Genomic DNA, 20,311 nt, shown 5'->3' on the forward strand with positions numbered 1-20,311 from the left:
TTATTTATCATGCTGTGTGTTCCGTGTTCGTATCTTGAAGGGAAAGGGAAGCGGGACGCTGTCTACCCAACCGGTCTGAACAGTGATGCGACTTACGAAAATCGATATGCACGATTATCGATTAAATTTAAAAAAAAGTATCGATATCTTTCATCGAGACTACATAAAATATAAAAATGAACATAAAACACGATTTCCTGTTTTCAAATATATTCACATAAAAATACATTGACATATATTCTAGCGTGACTGTTGTGAAATGACATAGTTTTCCTTCGCTTTGATGTGTCGGATGAATTTGTGTTACATTTATATAGAAACGGAAATATAAATTTAACCACGAATCGAGTATCAAGATGTTTTATTCCTCAAATACTTTTAATGGATTCAGAATTGAGTGATCAAATGAATTTGACACTAAACGTACTATATATGTGATTTATATATTTATCCATTTATTTCTTGTTTATTTTAGTGGAATATAATACATGTAATCAAAGTATATTTTTTAATATATTTTGCACATTCAGCAAGTTTAAGTGTCAGTTTTAAGGCAATGTGGGCAAGCCGCTGAAGCCTTAAGGTTATGGAGTGGGAATGGATCGGAAAAGATGACGAATTACAACCGATTCTATTTTAAATGGGGGAAGGTATGAAATGGTGATAAAATTCGATTTATCGTCATCGTTTCCAGATATCTATAGGGGGAGATATATATATATATATATATATATATATATATATATATATATATATATATATAATCGCCATACTTGACAGGCGGGTCAGCGATCGTAGTGTGGTATTATGGTAAGCAGAGGAAACTGCTGTCCATCTTCTGAAAACTTGTTATAGCAATCCCATATTTATTAATGCAAAGATTGCACCCCTCAATCCGAAGATATGTATTTCGGGATATACCATAATCGCCACGCATGGCAGGTGGATTGGCAATCGCAGTGTGGTATTATCGTACGCAGAGGACGATGCTGCTTTTAATTTGAGTACAAGCAATCCTGTATATCCCGGGAAACTACTGTCTCTCTTTCTATCTCTTTCTGCCGCAGAACTAACAATGTTCTTTAAAAAATGTTAAAAACTATATCGCTTTCTATATATATCATTATACATATATAGATAATGTATATGTTAGATAATCGTAAAGATGTCAAATCATTCATATATAAGCAGCCATGGTGGAATTTGCAATGGCAAAACTAAATGGCATATCATTATTTAATAGAAAAACAAAATTAAATGTATATCAGAATTGTCACTTTATTTATTGATATTTCTATTTAAATTAAAATATATTTAATTGTAATGCTTCATTGTTAACTATATATTTTATTCCATAAGACGCCGCCATTTTTTTTATTTCGATTCACGTCATTTATTTAAGATATTGAAATATTTTCTCTGTGATTTAAAAGGCAAAACAAAAGTGTTGTTTTTACATATCTCTTCAATATTTTTACATATATTTAAGTTTGGAAGCTTTAGCGAAATAATGAAATAAAAATTAATCGAATCGGTTTAGCCGTTATTCAGTTTTAGTATCAAACATTTGCAGATACATTTTTATTTATACATAAAAACCCTATTAACATGAACAGGTAAGTGAGTGAAATACAGGGTGATCGGCGTGAACGCTTTAAAGTGAATATACAGCTTATTTTTCTTATGCTTAGCACATATTTATAATCATCCTTTATAAAGAGATCGCTTTACAACACTTTTTTTTTTCTATTGGAATGTGATAGGTAAAATTCTAGCTGTACGAAGTCTGCAGAGACATTTAGTAAATAATAATCAATATGTGTCGATTCGAATTTTTAAAACGCATTTTCTTACTAATATAGTACATCATTACATTAATATTATCCACAAATATGTTATTTAATAAAATCATCCTGTATAAAACATCAAAAGCGAAGCGAAATGTCTATGCTTTTACACGTTTACTTTTTTTTTCTTCGTCCCACGTCTGGTTCTGCGTTGCGTTCCACATAGATACAAAAAAAAAAAAAACACGGGCCACCATTGTGATCCGGCGTCGAGCAGTCTGTTGGGGATTCTAAAAAAGTTCGTGTCATCCCAACACGTACGTATACATTCTGTAACCATATGCGCATGCGCATCGACGCTTCCATGTGTGTGTGAAATTAGTGACGCTTTTGTTTTATCTGTACTAAGATACACTCTTATGTGATATCTCTTACTAAAAGAATACTCTCTTTTGTAATATGGCCGTAAAATAAAAAACGTCTGCGGTTTCTTGTAGATTATTCTCAGATTACAGCGGGTTTAGAATTCAAGTAGTTTGAGGGGTTGTAGTATTTTTTTCTTGACGTATAATCAAGATAGACGCCCACTGCTGGGCATAAGTCATCCTCAAATATCGCCACGATGACCAGTCGTGATCCAGTGACTTCCTGTGGACTTATCGATGCCTTCGGTTCACCTAAGGTGGCCTGGCCTATCCACGCCACTCGTCGCCACACGAGAAACCATTCGATCGAAATATGTCAACGAAATTTATGTGATTCACAGATGAATGAGTGTTATATATGAATTTATTTTAAAAACTAACAGTACTCTGCATTACTACGCCACGAACTAAGAAGAAAAGATATAACAAAAATATGCAATTCGTTTTGAGTCATATTCTTGATTTAAAACACAACACGTAAACACAACAAGTTTGCTAAAGGCCATGATCAAATGCGTAGTTTACTATTCCATGAAGGACATACTCAAAATTCCTTTTTAAATATATACACATGTGAAAATATTTACACTTACCATATAAGTACATGTAAACAAATTTTAAATCTATAAATAAACGTTAATTGCGTATCGCAACAAGATTTTCAACTTGTGTTTAAATTTTTTATTGTTTACAATTCGATGTATGTATCATTTAATTGTTTCGCAAATTAAAAATGTCGCACTTAGTCGTAACACTGTTTATAAATAACATATTCGAGTACTAGTACTAAATATATCGCAATTTAAGTCATTTTTTAAGTTAAAAAATACTACTGACAGTTTATTTTAGGACAAGTTACAACTTGAAATTACTTATAATGCCCAAGAATGGGGCGGGAGAAGTAGACAACGCGTCCACGTCTGTTTCTAGGTAGACTAGGTAAAGATAGGCTATAAAATGATAATAAGCCTGCATTATAAACATAATTTCTTTATTTAAAAATCTTTATTGTACACGCTACAAAATATATAAACAGTTGCATAACAGTAAAGAAAAAAGTTCATAGGTGGTCGTCTTATATATATAAATATACATGAAGGTATATATGTATTGACAGTGTCATATATAATAAGAAATGATTAAATGCTTTCCCGTCTGTAATAATTACGTGATAAGTGAAACCTAATTAATAATTATAATTAATTCCATTGTTCAGATAGTGTATGAACACGAAAATCTATTGAAAAAACAACCTCACTCGCACGCAAATAGATAGGAATATTTTATACAGGATGATCGGATATATGTGTAAAAGTTTTATTCCTACAACTATTACCTATTTAAAATCATCATGTATAAAGTGATCATTCTGAAATATATTACATCGATCTTTTTTAAATGGTTTTATTTAGTTCGACCCGTACGGAATTTATTTGGGTCAAAATTAGAAATTGAAATTTAAGCACCTTCCCGTTGTCAGATTGATCTGAAATTTGGTACACACATTTAATTTAGATCACAATACAATATAATAAAATCAATAACATTATAAATCTAAGATGGCCGCCGACACAAAATGGCGGATTACATATTTTTCCTTGACCCCCTCAATATGGGCTACACTAGTAAAACACGATGATTGTGTCAAAATTTAAAAATCAAGATGGACGCCGTTCCATTATGGCGGACTAGGTACATATTTTTCCACAACCACCACAATATGGGTATAAAAAAAACCGTTAAACTTAAAAGTTTTTTAAATGTATTTATTCTCTATTGCAATACGATAGTCAAATAACTTCTGGCAGTATAAACTCTGTTATATGTGTATGCGTTTTTCATTCAACTTTTTAAAATTCTTACACATTACCGAACATACTGTATATTTTATATACATTACTGTGAATCGATTGATTTATAAATCAACTTGTATTTATTGCCCGAGTTTGGTTCAAAGATTTATTATTTATACATGGAATAAGGCATTGCATCGCCTACCGATCTACACATTAGTTGGCTTGTATACAAGATTATAATTATATACATAATAATTGTAAAAACTTTAAAGAGGTTAATGTATATATCATTCGCTGTCAATATATTTGGGGCGCCGGAATGTAATGTCGCTTTCTTAAGTTAAACTCACACGACTAAGTTTTTAACATGGGTTTATTTATAATCAACTATATATTCACTTTCGTTATCAACAACCTTTTGGTATCTAGTATACAAATCAATGCAGGAGTGGTAACAAATCAATCGGTTTTTCTGTGTATGTCGACAGAAACGACATTTTAAGTTCCCCCTAATATATATGGTATCCTCAATTAATTTTGTTCCGACAAATCAATAATGTAATGATAATATAGTATTAAATTATTGTTTACTATCTGTTATTGGAGACGTTGAACTGACAGAAGTAGTTCATCATCGCATTTATAAATAATACTTTAATGTACCATATTTATGGATGATCAGTAAGAAAAGGACCAATGTTTTGCCACTTCCGCACATGCAGTGGTAGTCGTGCAACAAAGTGCACCGCCCGCCAGCCCGCTGATAAATGCGTATGCGGCAAACAATGCGAATCACACAACCGCCACCGCCAAATCACTCAACACGTGTTTCACCCATCCACGGGGCATTTTACACCGATTAGTGCCAAACACAGAGACTCTGATTACCACTGCATGTGCGGAAGTGGCTAAATATTGGTCCTTTTCTTACTTAGGATAGACTTCAAGGTAACGCCTGATTCCATTAAATATTGGTGATCAATTTATACAAGGTGATTCGTTTTAGTTAGCCCATAGACACCTACTGCATGTCATAGCCCCCTCCCTAAATATATCTATGGGTAGATATACCATAATCGCCACGATTGGTGGGCGGTTTGGTTATTGCAGTGTGGTATTATGGTACGCAGAGAATGGTGCTGCCCATCATCTTAAAATTTATTTATGAGCAGTGGAAATCCTATATAATTAATACATATAGTGTAAGTTATATATGATTGTGTCCCAGGAATCGAACCCGTGATCTACCATTGAATTCGACCTATAAAATCTAATTACCATATGAGCTATACCCGCTCCACTAGAGTAACATTTATTGAACATACAAGTTAAGTTCTTTCGCAATAAAACTATCACATGACATAAATGAAAAAGCTGAGGACTATTAAGGTTGAAGGCTATACATTGAGGATTCTATTCTTTCTTCTTTTTAGAAATTAGACGTCCACTGTAAGGTTTAGACCTCCCTCAAGCAAAGACATAATGAACAGTTTTGCGCTGCATGCATACAGCGACATTCTGCAACTTTAATTATATCATTGGTCGATCTGCTGGTCTACCGGTTCCTCATCACTCGAGAACCTTTCGGTCCCAACGACCACCACTGCAACTTGAAACTAGCAATTATTAGACCTCGATCTGTCACGTTTAATACGAATCTTCTCTTATCTCTCTTATGATAGAATTGGTTAGACAAACACTTTTCGTATATACGCATCTTAGATGCCAAAGGTACAGTGTCTAAACCACGTCGATTATATTTAAAAAAAATTAAACGGTATAAAATTGTACAAATTCAAAATATCTCAATTCTAGAAGGCATATTTTTGAAACGTCAATTATTTTATTATTACGAGTATAAATAGTAAGCTACTTAGAAACTCCAGACTGTTAGAAACTCGACTATACATTGTTTAATATAAAACAATGTAATATATACATATATATATATATATATATATATATATATATATATATATATATATATATATATATATATATATATATATATACATTATCGGCTATATAAATGTCTCAAAGAATCAAGTTCCATATGTTTAGTGTAACTAAAAACTTATAAACGCAACAATAAGATATATTTAATAACATAGTTTTAATTTTAGATTTAAAACTATGCAAAATTCAGGTCTAAGATATCATGTGAAATTTTATTATATATATATATTGATTCATAAACACTTTTGAATATGAAACTCATACGTTACGAGTTTATTTATATTTCTTGTATTTATAGTGTCTCTGTCTATATATTTTGACTTATAAATAATTTGTTTTGAGAAGCGACCTTTAGAATGAGAATTTTAAAAACATCTCTCTAAGAATCTATATATTATATGTTATATATAGGTTTTTATTAACGATTCTCTTTTATAAAATAAATATATTTACAACTCAATATGACAGACGAAAAATACTACATTATATCATACTAATTTATAATGAAAAAGTCTATTTATTTTAAAAGGCACTTACTAATATGTTGTGTTCACATTATGAATAAATTTTATGTACACCATTAAATATGTTATGCGAATTTGATTTTACCTTACACTACACATTAAAATAGATAAATATATTTAAATAAACAAATGATGGAATGAAATTAAATATTTCAACAATTGACATCCCCGAAGAAATTTCAATAAAAATAATAAAATACTATATATTAATACTAAAGATACAATACCCGGCGATAAATATTGCATAACGACCTTTGGAAAGAGACGATCGGCTAATTTCGGCTTTGTAGAGCGTTATCTCTGTCGCACGAAATACGACTGACAAAACGTGACATAGGTTGTGTGGGACAGAGATAGTGCTGTACGAAATTAGTCGATTGTCTCTTTCCAAAAGTCGATGTTCAATATTTATCGCCGGGTACTGTATTAAGGATTTATAATAGTATTTTTCAACATATGTAATCCATCTTAGGCTTTATAAAATTCTTACTCTCTCTTTATGTTACCCTCTGTAGAGCGTGGATCTCACGGGAAATACTACTATAGAAAGAATTGCTTCACCATTTTATTAAGGTGTTGTAAAAGTGTCCAAAAAAAATTTGTTTGTATTTATTTTGGGCGGTTGAAACCTTCGTGCTTTTAAAAATAATTGAATTTATATGTAATTTCAATGTGTTTTTAATCAAACTTGGCTGTATTAGCTTCGTTAAGACGTATAAGGGATTATTACAAATGAATAAATAAATAAAATATTTTCATATACAACCGGTCGATATCTTTGTGCCCATATTACGTGTATTTGCAATAGAAATTGGATTAGATTAACCCGTTCAAATGAACCTAAGGCAATGGGAATTGTATACGTAATAAATCATTCCTATTATCAAATGTATCGCAGTTTTAACTCGTACATTATTCATTTCATAGATGTATCTTGAAGATTAATAACTTGGAACCGGCATCAGAGTGTCTTACATATACAGCTATCGAGTTAAGATTTTTTTTTTAAGTTTAATGGAATTCGCTGATGTGCTATATTACGTATGATATTTTACATGACTATAATGATATTGTTATGCGTTCTTTTTTTAAAATAATATACATCCGCAAGAAAAATTGCTTGATATAATTTAAAAACAGGTTGAAAGTGCGCATAAAGAGTCTATATCAAATTTGTGAGTGGAAATACTACATTGGATTTCTTGATGTAGTTGACTTATGCTTTTCTGCCGATGGGCGCCCACTGCAAGAAATAGGCCTCCGCCTTTACTATGTCGGTCCATCTAGTGCATACCCCAGATGCAGACATGTAATTCTTCGAGCTACATCGGCGATCATGATTCTTCAACGAATCACCTCATTTCTGATTTGATCTCCGAGTAAAGCGTCATTCATACTTTTACTACTACTACTCCGCTAGCTCAGTGACCCAAAGTGGGTCTTGGCCTCCGAAGCGAGAGACTTCCACTTTCCTCTATCTTGCGCCATCGTCTGCCATTGGCTGACATTCAATTCGCGCAAGTCTGCCTCAACTCGATCGCTCCAGCGATACCTGGGTCTACCCACTGGTCTTCGACCCCTCGGTTTTTCCAGGTACGCTACCTTCACGCTCCGATCCGATCCCATTCGCTCCAAGTGACCAAGCCAGCGGATTCGTTGAGCTTTATATTCGCCAATGATTTTGGCCAATTTGGCTGTGCTACTATAGTCTCAATTTCGGCATTCTTTCGGAACCTCCAAGATCCGTCTTGATTTCTCGCTGGTCCCAAGATCTTCCGCATGATTTTGCGTTCCGTCACTAGCAGTTTTTGTTCTTCTTTCAAATTCATACTTTTATATATTCAAATTCATTTGGGTATGAAATGAATGCTGGATGCAAGTAGAAATTGGAAAACTTTTACTTTGCCGACGTTAACTGTTGTTGGTCCAACAAGTGAGAGACCTATCCACACCGCGTTTAACAGCTCTTTGTCGCCACCTCCAGCCCCAACAGCTATCGATTGAAAGAGCAATTCTTCGAGCTACATCGGGAAACATGATTCTTCAGGGAAACACCTCATTTCTGATTTGATCTCCAAGTAAAGCACTCTCTCACACCATTACTTTCTGGGTGATCTTGAGTCTTATGAAGCCCGTCGTATGTGATCACCGTATGTCATCACCGGCCACACATTATGACTGACTGCCACCTCAATAATGAAACAATTATTCAGTTTCCAATAGGCTTTACTTGATACCTTCTAAATATCTAAATATTGTACGACGTATATTTAAATATGTATCTAGAAGGTTCTAAGGTGAAATTATATTTTGCAAATCCGCTGGACTACGTTCGTTAGTTCCTTCGTCTATAGCTATCTTAACAGCTTGTTAAGCGACTGAAAGCACAGTGACAATTAAATATTATTATCTTATAGCGCGCGTTTATTTACTCAAAAATGGATTTTAATTTGATTTTATATCACCCGAAGTTGAAGAATTTTTTAATTACATATTTAATGATATGGGAAATTTAAGAAAATGTGAAATATTATTGATATGTATATATAAGTTATCAACGACGATTGATGTTCAATAAACGGTCATTTTAAAAAAAGAATTCCGTGTAAAAAAAAAACAATGTGATTCATTTTTAAAACTATAACTTTTTTAATAACAATCCACGGAATATCGGAGTACAATTAAACAGAATAACTCAGAGGAATAAAGTACAGAAGCAAGCAGACGCGTTTCGCAAACATATCCAATCGAACAACTTTTTACCTGAGTTTATTTTTAGACAAAAAACAGGGCTACCTCTGAGCTCTAACTCAAATAAGAACCTGGACACTGGCACATATTAATAAGACTACGATGGCGGTTTGAAATGTCCTGTTCGAAATTCAAACACGGCATAATCCCGTTTCATAGCCAATTAAAATTTGAACGCTGCAATCACTTTTTTTTTAATTCTCTCAATATGGCCGCGGACTATTTGAGATGTTGGTTGTAAATTTTAAATGTTCAATAAATTCTAACGGTAATTCAAAACGGTGCATATTTTTTTAAATTTCGAACAGTTATTTTGACTCTAAAATTAATATCTATCTACCTTTTCTAACAACAATTAATTACTTACTTCTATCATATTCTATTTTTAATTCTAAAGCGAATTTAAATTGCATTTCTAAGTAATCAAGGATTTTTGCCATCATTTCAAATGTACTTTACATTGATATACACCTGATTGATAGGTAAAAAAGTATAAAGATGTATATATAGGTACAGATAGGTCTATGAGATCATCAGAGAATCTAGAATTAAAAACGCCAGTGCATTTTTCCTCGTTTAAGGCCAAATCTTTCATCACACAGGCCGTTCGTTTGTGGTGATGATTTACCGCTGAATAAGATATGCTGTCACTACCTATCTTCAAGAAAATGGTTAAGAGCTATCTACTAGACTTATGATTATTTATCTGTCAATTTATTTCTTTTTCCTCCTCTGTTTCTTTTTTCTTTCCAAGTCAAATGCGACGCAAATCAGTTTGATGTTTTTATTTATTATTGTTTTATATTTATAACAAGTATTATGCCTTATTTATTATAAATATATATGTTATATACATATGTATATATGTTTAAGCATGTCTGTTTACGTACATTTGTTTGAAAATATGTATGTTTTGTACACATAACTACCCATTATTACTCCTTCTACCTTTTCAATACTATGGTTGTCTGTAAATGATTGCCTTGTGTGATAAGACCGCCCATTGTGCTTTTTTGTATATTATTGCGAAACTATTTAAATGTATACTAACGTGTACAATAAAGGATATTAAATAAATAATATATATATATTATCGACCATATAAATGTCTCATTAAATCAAGTTCCATACGTTTAGTTCAATCAAAAACTTGTAAACGCAATAATAAGATATATTTAATAATATTGTTTTAATTTTAGATTTAAAACTAAGAAAAGAAAGATGTAAGATTTCTTTTGGAACTTTATTATGTATGCCTGAATGATTCGTAAACACTTCAATGGTTTCAGAAATAATAAATAATAAAAAAATTCAGATTGCTAAATATTAAAATTAATTATTGTTTATTATCTATCCTTGTAGATTTTATACTGTCAGAAGTAACTAGGCTTTCGTATTGATACAGGACAAATAAATATTTCAGAGTCATTTTGTAATGCTGTTAGAAAAATGATGTAATAGATATAAACCTTTTTTGTGACATTTAAACTATATATTTATCCCCTTAAAGTTTTTACACCCATAACGAAGCACCATATATATATTTATAATTCGATAAGATATTTTATTACTGTTTTTATAAAACTTAATGAATCCACTATAAGAATTTAAGGTAATATCGCGTGATATTAAAGTAAACGAACTCAATTCAAAAAAAATTCGAAATTTTTTAATTTATTAAATTATCATCTTTTCAGTTCTAGAATGTCTACTACTGGACGGTCTAAGTGAACGGCTATAAGTAACAAGTACATCTTCCGATGACCTTAAAGAGATTTCTCCTCCTTGGGGATGTAAATCCATGCAACCTGCAAGGATATACGTCATAGGCTACGCTTTCAGGTCCATGGTCTTTATTCCAGAACCTCAAGGCATATCCCCTGCCTCTTCAAATTAAAAATCCATGTGTACAACACTATAGATAGTTCAGTGAATCCCAAACTTTTTTTAAGCAAACCTCCTGGCATATTTCCAATTAAAAAGAAAACAAACGCATCCGCCAAATGTGTTGCTAACCTTCCTTTTCATACGCTTTCCAATAACAAGAGAGAGACACACACACTTACAACACTTATCGTTAAATATAACCCACAGAGTATATTAAAATGTGCCAATACCTGTCAACCATTAGAGATCTGTCAAAACAAAAAAAGTATGTATTTTAGACAAAGATATATGATAACATAAAGCATTAAAATTAAAATATAATCATATATAGTTTTGCACTGTTGGAAATAAAAAAAACATGAGAGGTTTAAGAGATATAATGAAAGTATAAATTTTTTTGTGGTTAATATTAAATTTATTCATCGAATGGCGTCCATTTTTGTTCACCGACGATTCGGAGACACTTTGAGAACCGCTGTAGACTCATAAAAAGTGTTTGTTAAGTTGTTTTAATTAGGACGATGGAAGTCGACGGTTGAGGGGGAGATATGTTTAGGTTGACTCATACTATAAAACTTCTTCATTTCCGTCTGCAGACATTCTCAATTCGTCATCGCTTTATATTTTAGTTGGATGTTATTTTATAAGATAAAATAGCTAGGAATGACTAAAACAAATTGGCATGTCGATATCCACGAGTATATTTGAATAAACTTATTTTATTTCACTTTATTTATGTCTTATTGATATATAACGTTTATTTACAAAAGCAAGTTTTTTTTAATCGTACATTACAAAATTTAAAACATTGTGAACACTATAATTTCTACCGTTGGACACCCACAACTGGACATATATTCAGAGCAATAAGGATTTATGATAAATATGCAGGAGATTAGTATAAGTTTATCAACAATCAGAAATTGTGATAATAATTTCAAGTTGAATGTAAGCAAGCATTTAAGTAAGTAGGCTTTCTTGACATAGTATAGCTAGGGGTCGCTAGGTACGGGCAGAGCAGGATTGAACTGGCCTATGTCATGTAGAGGACGTCGATAAAAACATTTAATTTAAAGATTATGGAATATGTCTGAGTATAGAGTTTTGTGTCAAGTAATGTAGAAGGATCCAAGTTTGAGTACACGCCATTTCAGCCTACCGCGTGCTCCGCAGTGTCGAGATGGATACGGTCTTGGCCCAGCTCTTCACGGGGCACGGGGGGTTCTCTGAGTATCTTCACAGGTTCAAGCTCAAGGAGGACCCCTCGTGCTTCTGTGAACCGGGCGTGGGCCAGACCGTGGTCCACCTTGTGGCCAAAAGATAGAGGAAAGGAATATCTCGGCCATCATGCAAGACGAAGGGGAGAGAGAATGCTTCCTCAGCTACTGCAGGAAGGTGGTAATAAATGCAATAGGTAAAAATAAAACAAACACTAAAATATAGAAATAAAAGGAATATGGTAGTACCAAAAATAGTGTAATAAATAGTATAATATAAGATGATAATTACAAAGAAAATACGTGTTAAATATTTGAACAATAAATAATGTTGCAAAATAAAATAGTAAGGAAACCTAGAATGTAGTGGTTGAGGATGGATGTATGACTAATGGAATGAAAGAGAAAGACTGGGAAAATTGTAGAATGAAAGAAATAGTACTACAGATAAGATGATATATGAAAGAGAAGATTGATAATAATAAAAAATATTAAAAAATTATTAGAATTAAAAAGTCCCTGTCCCACACGAGATAGGGGAACGAGAGGTTCCCAACAGCGGGGACCATCACAAGAAAAAAAAAAGTTTGAGTACATTTTGGCTGCCACACGCGCCGATCACCTAAACTTGGTGTTGCGCTGCCTGTAACCAACGACTTCTTTAACCATGTCGTGGTTTCAGCTAGTGGGCGGTCTACCCACACCGAGTGTACCTGCTCATGGCCGTCATTCAACAACCCTATACCTTCAAATAGGTCACGTATTCATACATTTTATTAATGTTATCAATTGTACAATTCTCCTTCTATTTTTTAGCCTATGTACGTCAACTGCAAGGTATAGGCGTACCTTAAACATCGTCACGATGAGCAGTCTTACACTGCCTGTATCCAGTGACTTCCTGCCCTTGGGGGGGAGGGAGGGGGAACTGACCCTCGTCTACCGTGAGAACCTTTCGGCACCGATTCCCATTGGTTATTGTACAATTATTTGGATAAATAAAAAAATTAAGCGTGTGAAAAATAAAAATATAAATTATAGATATTCTTTCGTAATACATGAAGCGGTTTTGATTCGTGTAAGTCACAAATATACGCGATTGGCAGACGGAGGTGAATGATTATGATCATGTACTTTTTATTTTCAAATTTAAACTCTCCAATTATATAGTTTTATTTGACATTTTTTTATTTGTATTTTTATTTTTAATATGATTCAATTTCGCAGCGAAAATCAGATCATATTCTCTGTATGACTATGTGCTTTCTTATAAGGTATTTGAAAATTAATAAATCGCGTGTTTATCTATAATAGATTCTTCATACGAATATAAGCATTGTACTCTATCGTGGACTCCACCGGTGGGGATAATATATGATGTCTCATCATACCGTTAGCATAAATGTATTTGATTCGATAATAGGCACCTGTATAGTAAAGAAGTCTAGATTGATATCTTCCGCCTATTCATGGCCCTGGCCGTATCAATCTTTTCTCTCTAATGCATGTGAGTAATTTATCTATAATCTATTTGTTTTAAAAAACAACTAGTCTATCAAGTGGCGATCATATGACCACGGTAGGTAGACACGACCTGGTTAATCCCGCACAAGGTAGACCGAAGACAAATTTCGTATCCGGAAGTAGAGTTCGGACATAGTGACGATATTTAGATGAGCTGTTTATATAATTTTTTTAAACGGTTTTATTTAGTTCGACCCGTACGGAATTTATTTATTTGGGTCAAAATTAGAAATTGAAATTTAAGCACCTTACCGTTGTCAGATTGATCTGAAATTTGGTACACATATTTAATTTAGATGACAATACAATATAATAAAATCAATAACATTATAAATCTAAGATGGCCGCCGATACAAAATGGCGGATTACATATTTTTCCTTAACCCCCTCAATATGGGTATCAAATGAAAGGGCTACACTAGTAAAACACGATGATTATGTCAAAATTTAAAATTCAAGATGGACGCCGTTCCAATATGGGTATCAAAAAACCATTTTACTTAAGTTTTTTAAATGTATTTATTTATGATCCAACACTTATACATTTATATTGCACATCGACCTTTAGAAAGAGACGATCGGCAAATTTCGGTTTTGTAGAGCATTATCTCTGTTCCACTCTACCTATGTGACGTTGTGTCAGTTGTGCGAGACTCAACACAACACATGTCATTTACAATCTTAAAATCAAGCGATTTTGTTTTGGCAATTGTTTATTGACGTTGTGGGTATAGGATTGTATGTTTACAGTAATCTTTGTGATGGACAGATCAACTGAAATTTTTAATTGAGTATTTTCAAGCAAACACAGCCTTAATGATTTCCCGGCGGATACATTTTCAAAATTAGAACTCTGATATATAGTCGTAAATTGTTTCCTTTTCTCATATGATCTAAAGCATGGTTGTACAGAATTATTAAGACCTGGGGCCACTCGGCCAAATCATGAACTGATGGCGGGCCGGCCGCCAGAAGTATAGGTAATTAAACTTTTTTTTGGTTTTATTCTGGAATAGAATTCAATATTTTTCGAATGTACGAGAGTATTATTTTTGCTGTCGGCGGGCCACCAGTATTCCGGGCCGCGGTCTGTGCATCCATGATCAAAAGGAACATATATATAGGTAGCGCGTGGTACAGGCTATGCAATATTAGAAATAAAATTTTAACAGCGATCGCGCGTTATATGTACTCCAGTGGTTTATATCACAACTGGATACGTACACAAGAGTGTGAACGGCAAAATAAACAAAAAATGATCTTAAATAAGTTTTTATATGAAGCAACTTTTTTAAAAAAATAGTGCAATAGTCAAATTGTATGACATACTAATCTATAACTAATATAGTCTTTAAGTTAATTTCTTTACTAACTTACTTATATTCTATAGACTTACTAGATTCAGAAATAAAATTTACATATACAGTAATACCCCGCTTATAACGAGGTTTGGAAATTCGCGTATAACGAGGTTTATGATTAAGGATAGTCAAAAATTATTACAAAAAAATACAAATCATTTTAATCAATCACTTTAATTCTAGGAACACTTTATGCAATACATACTCTTATTTTTTACGGAAAAATACATCTATTGTCTTTTGGGTAACGTTTAGTTTACGTTCTTGTAAAATACGTTCATAACACCCAACACTGTTTTTAATTGTTTGACAGATGGTCAAGATACCATAGAGAAGTTGATGACTACATTATATTTATACGCACTCTTTCGCGTAATTCGTGGCATTTGAGCGTGAAATTTGCTATTCGCGTTATAGTGAAACCGCGTATAACGGGGTCGCGTAAAGCGGGGTGTTACTGTATATATATTTTTAGGAACTTATATATATAAATAAGTTCCTAAATCATCCCTCTTCTAAATGTCTCGGAGATGAAAAGAAAAATTGCGAGGAACCGTGACAATGTTGCAAGTACAAGACTAGAGAGAAAAGAAATAATTACTCCTGTCATATTTAATATAACTAACTTTATTGTGTTGAAGTTAAGGTTCAATTTAGTTAAGCATACGAAAAAACATTTCAAACTATATTCACATTCCAGACTCTCATAACAACCTAAAAACATACGAAAACAATGAACCCTAAAACATCTCTTGTTCTACTTTCGTTCACTCCTATTTAAACTAAATGAATCATGTCGAAACTTCTGTTTAAAATACATTAAAAAAAAACACTCATGTAAACATTGCAATGCTTCTAGCAATGTTTAATTTATACCGATGAGAATTTTATAAACATTAATTTCTTTACGTAAAAATAGCATCTGACTAAATTTTTTTAAGAAATATAAATGCGATTTTTAACAGTGTTAAATGTAATATAGCATTTAAACTATACTATATGTGCAGTGTAGACGATTTCATATTAGGACTGTATATCCCCCCATATATATTGTGGAAGGGGGGAGCCTATACCATGTGGTGGACATCCATAACGCATGGAGTATCAGCCGATCTATCAAGGCACCGCGGCAGCGCCTGATATTCATGTCCTCGTCCCCCACCACATCGCGCATATATAAGGAGCGGTACAGAGGTTCCGGTAACACTATTGTCAATAAAGATAGTTAATTTAAGATAGTTTATTTATTGTAGATCTGCCTTATTGATAAATAAATATAAATATGATCGTCGTGGCGATTTTTACGAGGAAGCAACAGAAATTCTTTTATTAATACGTTTTCATAGTTAGTGATAAATGCAATATTTCTATAAGAAATAAATTATACGTATATATTAAATTTTCGTACATAGACACTTGTTTCAGAGTATGGGAATGTGAAAATCGTGGTCGAAGTGGCAATAAGCATACTAGATCGTAGAAAAAGTAGACGGAGTTCCAAGATTCAGGAATGGCGGCGATGCGACAAAGTCAGGTAAAGATAGCACTCTGGATGCCGGCGAATTATAATCTCTCGTGGACCAGACTGCTAGATAAAAGGGTGGAGTGTGACACTATCTACCTAATTGGAGACAAACACTGTCGCCATAACTTTTTGAGGTATTGCAGAAAAAAAAGGAGACGATAAGTAAAAATATAACGTAGGTAGGTAGCGTAAGGATAAAGACAATATAATAAATTGTTAATCAGAATAAAAAATATATAAACATAACAACAAAAGTATAAGAGACTTGAAATAAAAATCAAAATTGAAACTATCATAGATAAACCAAAAGAGTGCGGCGAAGAGAGGCGATACATATCTATCTATATATACCTCTCTTTCTTCGCCATATATATTCACCGCCATACATATATGCACATGAATATAATGTAAACAATTTTAATTAAGATTCTCTATTGTACGCTAGAAAATATATACAAAGTTTAATAATAGTAAAGATAAAAAGTACAATGGGCAGTCTTATCACGCGAGGCAATCTCTTACAAACAACCATAGTATGTTAACAGTAGAGAGATATGGGTAGTCAACGTGTACATATAGACAAAACATATATAAATTTATATAGCATATATATGTAATAAATATGGTATAATACATTTATAAATGTATCGTATTTATAAATAACACATTTTGTACACCATAGACAATAAATAGAGAAAAAAAGAAACAATTCATTTGGTACGAGAGACGGTCTTATCGCTCGGGGCGCCTTCTACCAGACAACCTTTGGATAAATGAGATGAAGGAGAGGGTAATTTAGGATGTACGTGTGATATATACTATATGTATATTACTATATATATGTAAAGAATTAAAATTGATTGAAGATTTAAATTGACCTTTGCCTCATATATATATATATATATATATATATATGAATAATTAGGAGATGCTAAACAATATTAATAAAAAATAAAAACATCAAACTTGACTTGGATGGCACTTGATTCAGATAGAATAAAAAAACCGAAAGAAAAGAGAATGAATGAAAACATATAATCATATTTTAATAAATGGTAAGAGAATGAAAGAAATTGCGAAGAACGGAAGAGGAGAGTGATAAAAAAATGTAAAATAAAAAAATAAAAATTAAAGGCCAGTCCTTAATATGGAGGATACGAGAGGCCTCAAAAACAGGGCCATAGAAAAAATTGGTCCTTTTGGAAATCAATGGAGTAATCCTATGTCATATATTAACACCAGCAGAATTATCGGTAAGAGGCCTAGTGGGAATAGTTCGCGAAGAATCCGAACAGATATAGTAACATCGTTGTAACGCACGGAGAAGGAAGTCCAGCAGTCACAGACGAAGTCTTCCATGTTGTTTACGACACGCGTACAATTTCTGCGTCTGCGCAGTTTGAAAATTTCAAGGTTAATTGTAGTATTGTCGATGCACCCGGGGCGGTCGCCTTTTGACATGTCCGTATTAACGGAGCCGGTTTTCTTGGAGCCTGTCAGCTATATCCCGTACGACCAGACAACCACTCAACTTTGTATTATTATTTATATTAAACATATATAAATAATAAATTCAATATAAAAAACTATGAAAACAAAATACAGTAAAATCTCTTTGTTCGCGCTTCCTACATTCACAGATTTAAAAAAAATCCGACCGAATTCGCGGCTAAAAATTTCTTTATTCGCGTATCTAATAAGCACATACATAATAATAAAAGGATTCAAATACGTATCGAATCCTTTGTAAATGCTGACAAATGGAATAATAAAAAAAAGTTAAGTTAAAATCTTAAATTCAAAGCCTTATGAAGAAGAGGCTTCAACACTAGAAACGTGACATTTAATTTGAAAAATCTTTACGAAGGTTCAAGAATGGTCTATGGGTTTTGTGATTTCTTTATGAACATTAATCTAAGGAACAGTCTTATTTTTAAAAGGTAATTGCTAATGCGACTGCATGTCAGTCTAAAAGCGGTTTGTAAAAGTCAGTATAAATGTAATACCTTTTATATTATATATCTACACATGTATATATGTATGTATACACCCCAAACTGCCCTCTCTTTCATGTCTTCCATCTCCATCCAAAGGTTGTTTGGTAGAGATTGCCTTGAGCGATAAAACCGCCTTTCGTATATATAAATTGTACCCTTTTTTAATATCTAAGGTGTAGTATAAAGTGTAAATAAATATATAAATATTTCGTTCGATACTACAAAAGCAGTGAAATATATCGCTTGGATAGTAGAATCTGTCATACCTGCTATCTATCCCTGGTGAAACAACCACCCCCTTTTTTTCATAAAAAGCGCGTGCATATGAGTAACACATAAATTTTAATATTGATAAATAAATACATTTAATAAACTTTTAAATTAAACGGTTTTTTGATACCCATATTGTGGTGGTTGTGAAAAAATATGTACCTAGTCCGCCATATTGGAACGGCGTCCATCTTGAATTTTAAATTTTGACATAATCATCGTGTTTTACTAGTGTAGCCCTTTCATTTGATACCCATATTGAGGGGGTTTAGGAAAAATATGTAATCCGCCATTTTGTATCGGCGGCCATCTTAGATTTATAATGTTATTGATTTTATTATATTGTATTGTCATCTAAATTAAATGTGTGTAACAAATTTCAGATCAATCTGACAACGGGAAGGTGCTTAAATTTCAATTTCTAATTTTGACCCAAATAAATTTCGTACGGGTCGAACTATATAAAACCGTATAATTAGGAGTGAGACTTGCGATTGCAGATTGCAGGTTCGATTACGAAGATATAATCTTATATAATTCACACTTTGTACATTAATTATATAGGATTGCAATTTCCCATGAAGAAGTTTCTAGAACGATGGGCAACAGCATCTTCCGCGTACCATAATACCACACTGCGATCGCCAAACCGCCTAGTCAAACTATTATGGTATATCCTTTGACATCTTCGGAGGAAGCCTGTGCCTTCTGGCATCTATGGCCTGATGCGATTAATAAATAAATTATATAATAATAAAATACATCTGTTAATCATATAAAACGTAATATAACATTTTCAAGTCAAGTCAATCAACATAAAATTTCGACAGTGTTGAGATGAAGGTGCCGTGCTCGGAAGGCAGTTCAGAGACGGCGAGAAACTCAACAGTTGCTCTTTACAAATATAGTTCTATTAGTCCACGACAATAATTAGCTTTCTATTATCATCGACAACATTTAAATCCACATATTAACATCAGTATAGTATTCTTGGATACAATAATGTACGTTTTTTTCAATAATATATCTTTTGATATTATTTTTAAACCTTTCCAGTGGCGAATATGAAACAGATTATGAAATTTTATTGTACATACGTATATCTTGTACCATGATTTAACATTACATTTATATAATACATGTATTTAAAACATTAGAAACTAGTCGTTGAACCTAGATTACCAGATGGCGTGAAGTGTAGAAATAAATCAATGAAATATAAACAAATTAATAAATGCAGCTAATATGCCTGAATTAGAGTTTTGCTGTAGTTTTAAACCATAGAGGCAAG

The 20,311-nt window shown here is 32.6% G+C and overlaps 1 protein-coding gene across 2 annotated transcripts in view; it reads right to left on the bottom strand.

Moving 5' to 3' along the window:
- magu (SPARC related modular calcium binding-like protein magu) overlaps window positions 1-20,311 on the bottom strand; it is a 59,159-nt gene that overhangs the window by 15,883 nt on the left and 22,965 nt on the right. The gene's annotated exons all lie outside the window — the stretch shown is intronic.

This window comes from Battus philenor, unplaced genomic scaffold, assembly GCF_028537555.1.
Source record: "Battus philenor isolate CCGP_79_NKW_IND1 unplaced genomic scaffold, ilBatPhil1.0.hap1 SCAF_1, whole genome shotgun sequence".
Classification (NCBI taxonomy): Eukaryota; Metazoa; Arthropoda; class Insecta; order Lepidoptera; family Papilionidae; genus Battus; species Battus philenor.